The following is an 11,695-nucleotide window of genomic DNA, read 5'->3' as shown; positions in this document are numbered from 1 at the left end:
ATGGGGAAGGAATGGCATCCCCGGATGGGGAAACCGGTGCTCACGCACCCCAGGAGTGCGCAAGGTTTCAAGGGCCCAGCGGGTGCCCCAGTTCACAGGGTTGGCAGACAAGCCCTAATTTCCTCTGCCTTAAGCGGGGCAGGCTGGAAATGAGTGTGCCTCGGGGGTCCCGGCTCTCCCCGCCCCAGCTCCTCTGCGTGCCAGCCCGCCGATGCCAGAGTGGATGCGTGCGCACACGAGTGCCCGCAGGCGGGGGCCGAGATGCCCGGCTGCCCGCTGTGGTGCGGGACGGGACCTGCTGCCCAGCCTGGACGGCCCCCTCTGCCGCGCCCCCTGGGCCGGGCCGCGGGCGCAGATGCCCACTTACCCGACTTGTTGCTGCAGCTGCTGCTGCCGCCACGACGGTGCTGCTGCTGCGGGAGCGAAGCGGTTTTCAGCAGAGCCGTAAATCAGGCTGAGCGGGCCGCTCACCCCCCGCGCACCCCCGCGCCGGGACCAGGGCGGCTTCCAGGGCGGAGCGTGGCGCGCGCCGGCGGGGGCGGCGTGCGCGGTTGCCGGGACTCCGCGCGCCGAGAGAGCTTTCGCCCCGGGGGTCCCGGACCGCCGGGGTCCCGCGGGGGACACCGCAGCTCTTCCCGGCTGCCGACAGCACCGTGTGCCCTCTCCCAGCCGCGGAGCGGGATGGGGCTCAGGATTCCACTGACATCACCGGCAGAGGTGCCGGGATCTCGCCCCGTTCCGGGGGAAGAAGGGGGAAAGCGTGCCAGCCTCTGAAGCGCCGCGCTTTCTGCAGGCCCTGGCAGGGTTTGTTTGGACTTTACAGTTACTGGGGAGCGGGAGAGTGTGCGTCAGGATGAAGCACGGACGAGCATCTTCTTTGAAAATCTGCCAGCAGGAAGATGCGGGTGCATATGTTAGGACCTCTTCATTCTAACTATCATCCTAGAGCAACTAGCCTAGACAGTCCATACTCCTACCGGAGTATGCTGGTGCTGAGTTAACTGGCAGAACTAAGTTCAGAAAAGTATATGGGTTGTGAATAAAGAAATGAGACCCCTACCATTCGCACTCCCATCTTTGAGATACACCCTCCCCCTGTCCCCTCAGCAGAAGTGAAGATTTCCCATCCTAAAGAGAGGTTTCTTCGCTTCTAAAGGACACAGATGACTCAGCTTTTTTAAAAAAACCTCTTTTGGAATATTCCTAGTCTAACTGTTGAAATGAAACCAGAATAAAAGTTACCGTTGGGTTTTCTTGTCAAAAGGAGATTTTGTTCATCTGCAGTTACTCTGATGAATCTTCTTAACTCCACAGGGTGTCTATTCTCAGAAGATACTGTTACTGGTTTCAACCTTGATTTTAACTGTAAATATCTCAGTAATTATCTCAGATTTGGAGGAGGGGTGCAAATGAATTATCACATCAATGTAATTAACAGTCCAAGCTCTGGAGTTAGGCTTGATTCAAATCCTAGTTCTAGAATTCAAATGTGTTTTATAGTAAATATGGTGATTACATTTACCAGAAATCGACCTTAGAGGAACTGAACAGGGCCCCCCTGTTTGTATAAAGCTCCTGTGAAGGGAAAGCAGGTCAGATTACTATTTCCTTCTCCATGTCTGCAACATGTATGTGTATGCAGAGTCCCCTGGGTTGCAGAAGTAAGTGACCTGAAGAGCAGAGACAGTCCTTTGGAATCAGACAAATCATTTTACACACTGTCAGGTAATTGCGAAAATCCAGGGTGATTATGAGTGAACTTATTTCAGGCTGACTGAGGATTGATTTAAGTAGCATCTGCTGCTAGGTTTTCATCTCCCTAAAACAACTAATTGCATTCATGTTTCGTTTTTCCACCAGTGTAACAGTGTACCTACTGTGTGCCAGTACTTGCATCACTTGCATCAGTTAAGCTTCAGAGTCAGAGCTATAATCTGGCTTTAAAGCCTTCACCAGAATAATCTACTAGAACACTCTATTTCTGTTAAATTTCGTTGGCATGGCAACCACCAAGCAACACCATGGAAAGTGCCTTAAATCCCACAGCAGTCTGTGAGCCAGAGTGAGTGCAGAGAGCACAGGGTATACGGAGGCTAAAAATAGGCAGTTTACAGGGAGGTTTCCCCTTCCCCACTAGGAGGAGTGCAACTTACTGGCTCCCTTTAGTGGAGTCAAGTCTTCCCTGGTGGCTCAAAAGTAAAGAATCCACCTGCCATGCAGGAGACTTGAGTTTGATCCCCTGAAGGAGGAAATGGCAACGCAGTATTCTTGTCTGGAGAATACCATGGACAGAGGAACATGGGCTACAGTCTGTGGGGTCACAAAGAGTTGGACACAACTGAGCAACTAACACTCTGATGGGATCAAACATGAGCCAATTCAGAGAGTGCTCTAATTTTCCAGTTTACAGTTTTCTTCACCCCAACACCTGGACTGGAAATGTGCAGACTCAAAGTCTAACACCAGTTTTACTCCCTCATTAGCTGTGTGAGATTCGGTCCAAGACAGGCAACATCTCTGGGCTTTAGTGCCATTACTTATAAAAGGCAGGGGCTAGAATGGACCAAGGGCTTTCCAGTGCAACAATCTTAGTTGCTAGTTCAGTTAATGTGTTTGTCATTTCCTTGCTAGCGTGGATGGGGTGTCTAGCAGAGAGGGCATGGCAGGCAGGTGTGGTGGTAATAAAGTTTGTCATTTGTCAACAGGTGATTTGGCAAAAATGAGGTCATCTCTGGTAATAGCAGCTGACATATGGTGTGTTTACCACATGCTAAGGAAGGTTCTAAGTGATTTTCACATAATATGCAATTTAACCTTCCTAACAGGGCCAAGAGAGAGAAATTACTGGTAATCCTATTTCATAAATGAGAGTGTGTATATGTGTGTGTGTGTGCGCAAGTACAGGTGCTTAGTCACTGAGTCATGTCTGACTCTTGGCAACCTCACGGACCTCCTCTGTCCATGGAATTCTCCAGGCAAGAATACTGGAGTGGGTTGCCATTCCATTCTCTAGGGGATCTTTCCAACCCAGGGATCAAACATGGGTCTCTGGCATTGCAAGTGGATTCTTTACCATTTGAGCCATCAGGGAAGCCCCATAAATGAGTAAGCTAAGTCATAAAAGTAATAGAATTAATAGATCATATTTACACAGGTAGTAAATTATTTGGGCTTCCCAGGTGCCGCTAGTGGTTAATTATTTAGCTGGAATTTGAACACAGACTAACTAAATTCAGAACCTATGCTTGACCATTATTTCATTGTACCCCCAGTGCTCAGATCATTGCCTGACCCCCCTCAGGGTCCTCAAAAACTAATTGTTGAATGTGCAGTGCATGACTGCTATGCTAGAAGATTCTCAGTATTATTCACAAAACTTAAAACCCTATTCCTTTCTTAGTAGTTTATCATATGAAAATAAACCTTTGAGACATCTACCCTAAGAAAATGGTTGGGGGTGGGTGGGTGGGTAGAAAACATATTGCTATGGAATAAAATATACAGAAAAAGATACAGTTAAAATATAAGTATTGTTAGGTAAGGAGTTTGGATTATGTGAAAAATGAATTATGCAACTGATGTTTTGTCAAAAATAGGGCCTGTTTTCTAGGACCTAGAATACATAGGCCATTTTCTTCTATTCTAGTTGAAAGTTATATTTGTTTCTAGAAGTAAGAGGGGGAAAGTGGACACTTTTAAGTATAGGCAATGGAGAACTGAACTTGAGAATAACATATAGGCAATAGAAGTAAGTCTGATTGGGAAGAAGGATTCCCCTCACCTACCCCATCTCAGCCTTCCCCGGCAGTACAGGACTGATTTTCTAGGGTTAAGAGAGAGGTATTTTATCAGGTGGCTCATAGCTAAGATCATAAGGTGAGTTAAAAAGATAACTTCTTTGGAACATTATTATTGTACACTGAAATTAGTGATGTACATCAGTATCGACCTTCTAGTCTAATTCCTCTCTAAAAATGAGTTGTTAGTGTATTTTGAACTTTTTATTGGAGACATGAAATTAAAAGACGCTTATTCCTTGGAAGGAAAGTTATGACCAACCTAGATAGTATATTCGGAGAAGGCAATGGCAAGCCACTGCAGTACTATTGCCTAGAAAATCCCATGGATGGAGGAGCCTGGTTGGCTGTAGTCTATGGGGTTGCTAAGGGTCGGACACGGCTGAGCGACTTCACTTTCACTTTTCACTTTCACACATTGGAGAAGGAAATGGCAACCCACTCTAGTGTTCTTGCCTGGAGAATCCCAGGGACTGGGGAGCCTGGTGGGCTTCCGTCTATGGGGTCGGACATGATTGAAGTGACTTAGCAGCAGCAGCAGCAGATAGTATATTAAAAAGCAGAGACATTACTTTGCCAACAAAGGTCCATCTAGTCAAGGCTATGGTTTTTCTAGTGGTCATGTATGGATGTGAGAGTTGGACTGTGAAGAAAGTTGATCGCCGAAGAATTGATGCTTTTGAGATGTAGTGCTGGAGAAGACTCTTGAGAGTCCCTTGGACTGCAAGGAGATCCAACCAGTCCATTCCAAAGGAGATCAATCCTGGGTGTTCATTGGAAGGACTGATGCTAAAGCTGAAACTCCAATACTTTGGCCACATTATGCAACGAGTTGACTCACTGGAAAAGACTCTGATGCTGGGGGGGATTGGGGGCGGGAGGAGAAGGGGACAACAGAGAATGAGATGGTTGGATGGCATCACCGACTCGATGGACATGAGTTTGAGTGAACTCCGGGAGTTGGTGATAGACAGGGAGGCCTGGCGTGCTGTGATTCATGGGGTCGCAAAGAGTCGGACATGACTGAGTGACTGAACTGAACTGAACTGATACATATAATAGTTTTTCATATCGTAAGTGTAAATCCTAATGAATTTCATAACTAGATACATTCCTGTGACCAGCATCTAGATAAGGAAACAGGGTGATTTCCTGCTTCTCAGAACACTCCTTGGTATTCCTATCAAACACTTATGCCCTCCTCCGTTCAGATAACCGTTATCCTGACTTGTATCGCAGAGGGACTTAGGCTTGCCTCTGTGTGCTTCATGTAAATAAAATCCTATTGTATGGACCCTTTTTAGTTTTAGTAGATACTGCCTGCTGCTGCTGCTGCTAAGTCACTTCAGTCGTGTCCGACTCTGTGCGACCCCATAGATGGCAGCCAACCAGGCTCCCCCATCCCTGGGATTCTCCAAGCAGGAACAAAGTCAAAAATGTACCAATTTACAAACCTTCTAACAATGTATGAGAGTTCCAAATGCTACATACACATCCCCTTCAACTCTTGGCATTTTCTGACTTTAGCCATTCTGGTGAGTGTGTAATAGTAATCTCAAGCTGTGGTTTAATTTAGAAGTTCCTGATGGCTCATGCCTTTCCATACTGTTCATGGGGTTCTCAAGTCAAGAATACTGAAGAATGCCAAAGAATGCTCAGACTACCAGGCAATTGCACTCATCTCACATGCTAGCAAAGTAATGCTCAAAATTCTCCAAGCCAAACTTCAACAGTATGTGAACTGTGAACTTCCAGATGTTCAAGTTACATTTAGAAAAGGCAGAGAGGAACCAGAGTTCAAATTGCCAACATCTGTTGGATCATCGAAAAAGCAAGAGAGTTTCAGAAAAATATCTGCTTTATTGACTATGCCAAAGCCTTTGACTGTGTAGATCACAACAAACTGTGGAAAATTCTCCAAGATATGGGAATACCAGACCACCTGATCTGCCTCTTGAAAAATCTGTATGCAGGTCAAAAAGCAACAGTTAGAACTGGACGTGGAACAGCAGACTGCTTCCAAATTGGGAAAGGAATACGTCAAGGCTATATATTGTCACCGAGCTTATTTAATTTATATGCAGAGTACATCATGAGAAACGCTGGACTGGATGAAGCACAAGCTGGAATCAAGATTGCTGGGAGAAATATAAATAACCTCAGATATGTAGATGATACCACACTTATTGACAGAAAGTGAAGAGGAACTAGGGATGCTTCCCTGGTGGTTCAGAGGTTGAAGTGTCCGCCTCCAATGCGGGAGACCCAAAGAGCCTCTTGATGAAAGTGAAAGAGGAGAGTGAAAAAGTTTGCTAAAAACTCAACATTCAGAAAACTAAGATCATGGAATCTAGTCCCATTGCTTCATGGGAAATAGATGGGGAAAGCATGGAAACAGTAACAGACTTTATTTTGGCGGGCTCCAAAATCACTACAAATGGTGACTGCAGCCATAACATTAAAAGACGTTTTCTCCTTGGAAGAAAAGCTATGACCAACCTAGACAGCATATTAAAAAGCAGAGACATTACTTTGCCAACAAAGGTCCATCTAGTCAAAGCTATGATTTTTCCAGTAGTCATGTGTGGATGTGAGAGTTGGACTGTAAAGAATGCTGAGTGCCAAAGAATTGATACTTTTGAACTGTGGTGTTGGACAAGACTCTTGAGAGTCCCTTGGACAGCAAGGAGATCCAACCAGTCCATCCGAAAGGAAATCTGTCCTGAATATTCATTGGAAGGACTGATGCTGAAGCTGAAACTCCAATACTTTGACCACCTTATGAGAAGAACTGACTCACTGGAAAAGACCCTGATGCTGGGAAAGATTGAAGGCGAGAGGAGAAGGGGACGACAGAGGATGAGATGGTTTGATGGCATCACCAACTCAATGGACATGAGTTTGAGTAAATTCCAGGAGTTGGTGATGGGCAGGGAAGGCTGGTGTGCTTCAGTCCATGGGGTCACAAAGAGTCAGACACGACTGAGCGACTGAACTGAACTGATGGCTCATGGGATTGAAGTATCTTTTTACACGATTTTAGGATACTTTGATATCCTCTCATGACATATCCAGATATTTTTTTTTCAGTTTTCTCTTGGGTTGTCTGTCTTATTGATTAATAAAAGTTTATACACATTCTAGATACTACTCCTTTGTTAGATATGTGTGTGTGTGTTTGTGTAGGGATGTTATTCTCTGTGTTAGTGCACTTTATGTCTTGTTTAAGAAATCTCTACCTACTCCAAGATCAGAAGGATGTCTTCCTGTGTTCTCCTCTAAAAGCTTTATTGTTGTATTTTCACATTTAGATTGGCAATCCGTCTGGAATTAATTTTTGAGTAATGGTATAGGAAGAGGTACATATATATGTGTGTATTTTTAACATATCCTATTAATCTAGCAACATTTATTGAGAATACTGTTCTTTCACCCATTGCATTGTTGCCTTTGTCATGAATCAGATGACCATTCATGTATAGACCTCTAATCTAGTTCACTCCTTAGTTTATATAACTTTAAGTCAATCCCATGAGGTGCTCATTAACTAGAGCTTTATGATTGGTTTTGTTTTCAGGTAGAATAAATCTTCAGCTTTGCTCTTCTTTAGTTGCCTTAGGTATTCTTGGCCCTTTGCATTTCCATATGAATTTTAGAATCACTTTTGTCAGCTTTCCCAAAAATCCTACTAGAATTTTGATTGGGGTAGTGTTAATTTATAGATTTATTTGGGAAAAATTGACATCTTTACAATACTGAGATTTCTGAATGTTAAAAGCTTTCTGAAATGTTTATTTCTAAATTTATTTAAATACGTAGCTTCCCTCAAGGATTTTTTTGGTTTCCAGTGTTGTGGAATTGTAAATATTGGGTTGGCCAAAAAGTTCGTTCAGGCTTTTCATACAATTTTACAAAAACCCAAACAAACTTTTTGGCTAACCCAATATTTTATGATATCTATTTTATGAGAATTATTTTTATGTAGTCAATATATTCTATTATAAATAATATATTTTAAAATATAATTTTTATTTGCAAATGATATATAGAAATACAAATGATTTTTCAAGAATGACCTTTTATCCAGCAACATTGCAGATTCAATATTAGTTCACAGAATTTATAGATTCTTTTGGATTTTCTACCATATAATCATGCTGTCTACAAATAATGACAACTTTTTTTTCTTTTCAAATTCATATATATATATTTATATATATACATTTAATATACCATAATGGCTGGGACCTCCAGTACAGTATTAGTTATAAATAGTAAGAATGGCATCCTTGTCTCATTCCTAACGTTAGAAGGAAAGTTTTCAGTTTTTCACCAATGGGTATCATGTTTGCTATTGTTGTTTTGGTAATATTCTTTAATTGTTTAAGAAAGTTGCCTTTTATTCCAAGTTTGTGAAGGCTTTGTTTTTAAATATAAAATATATGACAAAGAGAAAAATTTTGTTAAATTGTTTTGCTGCATCTATCAAGATGGTCATATAACCTTTTTTTTTAATTTACATTAATATGATTGGGTTAATTTTAAAATGTTAAGCCAATCTTGCATTCTTAGAATAAGCTCAACTTATATATCACTAGATTCAATTGTCTAATATTTTGTTAAAGATTTTTCATCTGGGTTTATGAAAGATTGGTTCTGTTTATTCACTTTCTTGTAATGTCCTTGTCAGATTTTGGAATTCTAGTTATACTGCTCTTAAGGAGTTGCATTAGAAACAGTTGTCTTTTTGTTTTCTAGACAAAATTGTGCAAGATTCATGGTATTTTTTTTTCCCTTAGATTTTTGTAAAAATTTACCAGTGAAACCATGTGAGCCTAGGGTTTTCTTTAGGAGAGATTTTTAAATAATAGATAAAATATGTCTAAGCTAGTCAAATACTGGCTTAAATTCTGAGCTAGTCAAATTTTCTACTTCTATTTTGGTAAATTATGTATATAATTTTTAGAAATGTATGCATTTCACCCAAATTGTCAAATTAGTAGGTGTTAAAATATTTAATTGGGACTTCCAGGTGGTTCAGTGGTTAAGAGTCTGCTGCAGTCCATGGCATCACAACGAGTCAGACACCCGAGCAACTGAAAGACAGCAAAATATTTAATTACCAAGCAGTTGGCATTATGCCAGTTATATTTTGTTATTGATTTCTATCTTGATTTTGTTGTATAAAGACAACTGTGTGATTGACTGGTTTTTTTTAGATTTGTTGAGATTTTCTTCATGATTTTGGTAAAAAAATCCATGTTCACTTGAAAAGGTGAATTCTGTCATAGTTTAAGGCAGTATTCTATATAAGCCACTTAGGCCAAGTTGGTCAATTGGGTATTGTTTTTACAGTTTTTTTTGTTAGACTGTCTTATGAGCTATTAAATAAAGTATGCTGAAGTTTTTCTTTAAGAGTATGGATCTGTTCACTGAGCCTTTTAATTCTGTTCATTTCTCCTTTAATATTTGAAGCTCTGTTATGGAGTAAAGAAAAACTCAGGATTGTAAATAACTTCCTGCTGAATTGATCCTTTTACAATTATGAGGTTTCTTAATTGTTCTTTTTACTTTATATCTGAAAATTTGATAATTCTTTTTGCATTAAATCTATTTTATCTGATTTTACTATAGATACACTACCTTTGTTTTGTCTATTGTTTGCATGGCGTTTTGTTTGTTTTTTACTGTTAACATTCCTCTATCTTTATACTTAAAATGTGACACTTTAAACACGATATTGTTGTTATTGTTTAATCCAATCTGACAGCCATAAACCTTTACTTGGTGTACTTAGTTCATTTACAGTTAAAATAATAACTGACATAGTTTGACTTATATATCATGTTGCTATCTATGTTCTATTAAGGCTGTTTTGTTACTACTTTTTCTATTTTTCTTTCCTTCTTTAGGACTAAACTTTTAAAATTATTACTTCATTTATCCCTTCTATTAACTTATAGTTATTGGGTTGCCCAAAATTTTATGGAAAATTCCAAATGAATTTTTTTGCCAACCCAATATATATATATTTATCATTAACCATTCATATAGTGGTCCTCCTAGATATGCAGCCCTGGGGCGGGGGGGTTAGTCTCTCAGTCATGTCTGACTCTTGTGAGCCTGTAGACTAGCCTGCCAGGCTTCTCTGTCCATGGAATTGCCCAGGCATGAATACTGGAGTGGGTAGCCATTTCCCTCTCCAGTGGATCTTCCCAACCCAGGAATTGAACCCTGGTCTTCCACATTGCAGATGGATTCTTTACTGATTGGGCTATGAGGGAAGCACTCACATACACTAGCATGGCGATATTTGCCAGGATCCTAGCAGATGTCGCCGTCATTAGGTGACACTTTCACTTTTTCATCCAGTCTACTTCACTTAAGTCACCTGCCTGGCCACTATAGGAATTAAAGTTTGAGATTCTTAAGTTAGAAATCCTAAGATATACGTCTTGCTTTCAATACGCTTATATTCTAGAGGAGAAATAATCAAGTATGATAATCACAGCTATGCAAGTGCCAATCTACAACCTGTGGGGCAAATCTATCCTACCGTCTGTTTTGGTGAATAAAGTTTTTACTGGAACATAGTCATGCCCGTTTGTTTACATATTGTCTATGACTGCGTTCACACTGCTGTGGCAGACTTTAATAGTTGTGGCTGAGATTGTACTGCTTGCTACATGTGTTCCTGGATTAGCTAAGTTGGGTGGCTGAAATAATAGACATTGATTCTGTCACATCGTGTAGGTCAGAATCCAAAATCAAGGTGTTGACAGGACCACACTCCCCACAGGGTTGCAGAGCTGTCCATTTTTTTTTGCCATATCCAGCTTCCAGTGGCTGTCAGCACTGCTTAAGTCATGGCGGCATCACTCCACTCCAACCTCTGCCTCTATGGTCACATTGCATCCTCCTCTTCTACCTATCGTCTCCTATATGTTTTATAAGGACACATCATTAAATTTAGTCTCCACCTGGATGGTTCAGGATGGTTTCATCTCACAGCCCATTACATCTACAACAATCCTTTTTTCAAACAAAGCAACATTCCTAGTTTCCTGGTTTTAAGACATGGATCTTTTTAGGGTCCACTGTGTAGCCTACTGGGAGAAGGAAATGGCAACCCACTCCAGTATTCTTGCCTGGAGAACCCCATGGATGCTATCAGAACCTAAAATATTTATTATTTGGCCCTTCACAGAAAACAGTTGCCAACCTTCATCATAGAGTAGTACAAAGAAGGCCATATAACCCAGATTGATGAAGGCAGGAGATCAAAGACATACATATTCCTGGGGAAAGGTGACATTTGAGCTGAGTCTTTAAGGTTGAATACAATGTAGCCAGGTTTGGGGAGTGTTTGAAAGATATGAGAGTAGAAAAAAGAGGGAAAAGACTTCAAGAGAAGCAATGGCAGTGTGCAAGGGCCCAGAAGAATACACAGTGTGGTATGTCGTTAAATACAAGTGTAATAGTTCAGCCTGGCTATTGTGTCAGGTACATACGGAAGAGAGGGAAAGTGCAGATCATGAATAACTTTAGAGACAAAAGGAAAAATGTTATATTTAATCCAAAATACTATAGGGAACAATGTTGAATTTTAAACTGGGGAGAGAGGCAATGAGATTTCCATTTTGTAAGGATTGTTTGGAACCAGTACACACCAAATAAATTGGAGAAGGGCACAAGAGGAGTCAGAAGGAAATTAAGTGGCTATTACAAGAATCTGAAAGTTGGAATGAGGGCCTGAAGTGGTAGCAGTGAAGATGAAGAAGATATGGGATTTAAATATAATTTAGGAGGTAAGATCAATAAGACAGGGAGATTTTTTTTTTCCTCCTGGCTGTGCTGGGTCTTCATTGTTGTGAGAGGGCCTTCTCTAGTTGCAACAA

General features: G+C 41.1%; 1 protein-coding gene across 1 annotated transcript in view; it reads right to left on the bottom strand.

Moving 5' to 3' along the window:
- Positions 1-494, bottom strand: part of ZNF365 (zinc finger protein 365) — a 30,615-nt gene extending 30,121 nt beyond the window's left edge. The window contains exon 1 of the mRNA XM_055425648.2: positions 368-494. The gene's annotated coding sequence lies outside the window, so the exon portion shown is untranslated. The remainder of the gene's footprint in view (positions 1-367) is intronic.
- Positions 495-11,695: the final 11,201 nt, after the last annotated feature.

The sequence above is a fragment of the Moschus berezovskii genome, chromosome 12 (genome assembly GCF_049115385.1).
Source record: "Moschus berezovskii isolate FMDL1 chromosome 12, NW_MosBer_1.0, whole genome shotgun sequence".
Taxonomy (NCBI): Eukaryota; Metazoa; Chordata; class Mammalia; order Artiodactyla; family Moschidae; genus Moschus; species Moschus berezovskii.
Note: the sequence above shows the minus strand (reverse complement) of the source record. Positions and strands in the feature narration are given on the sequence as shown.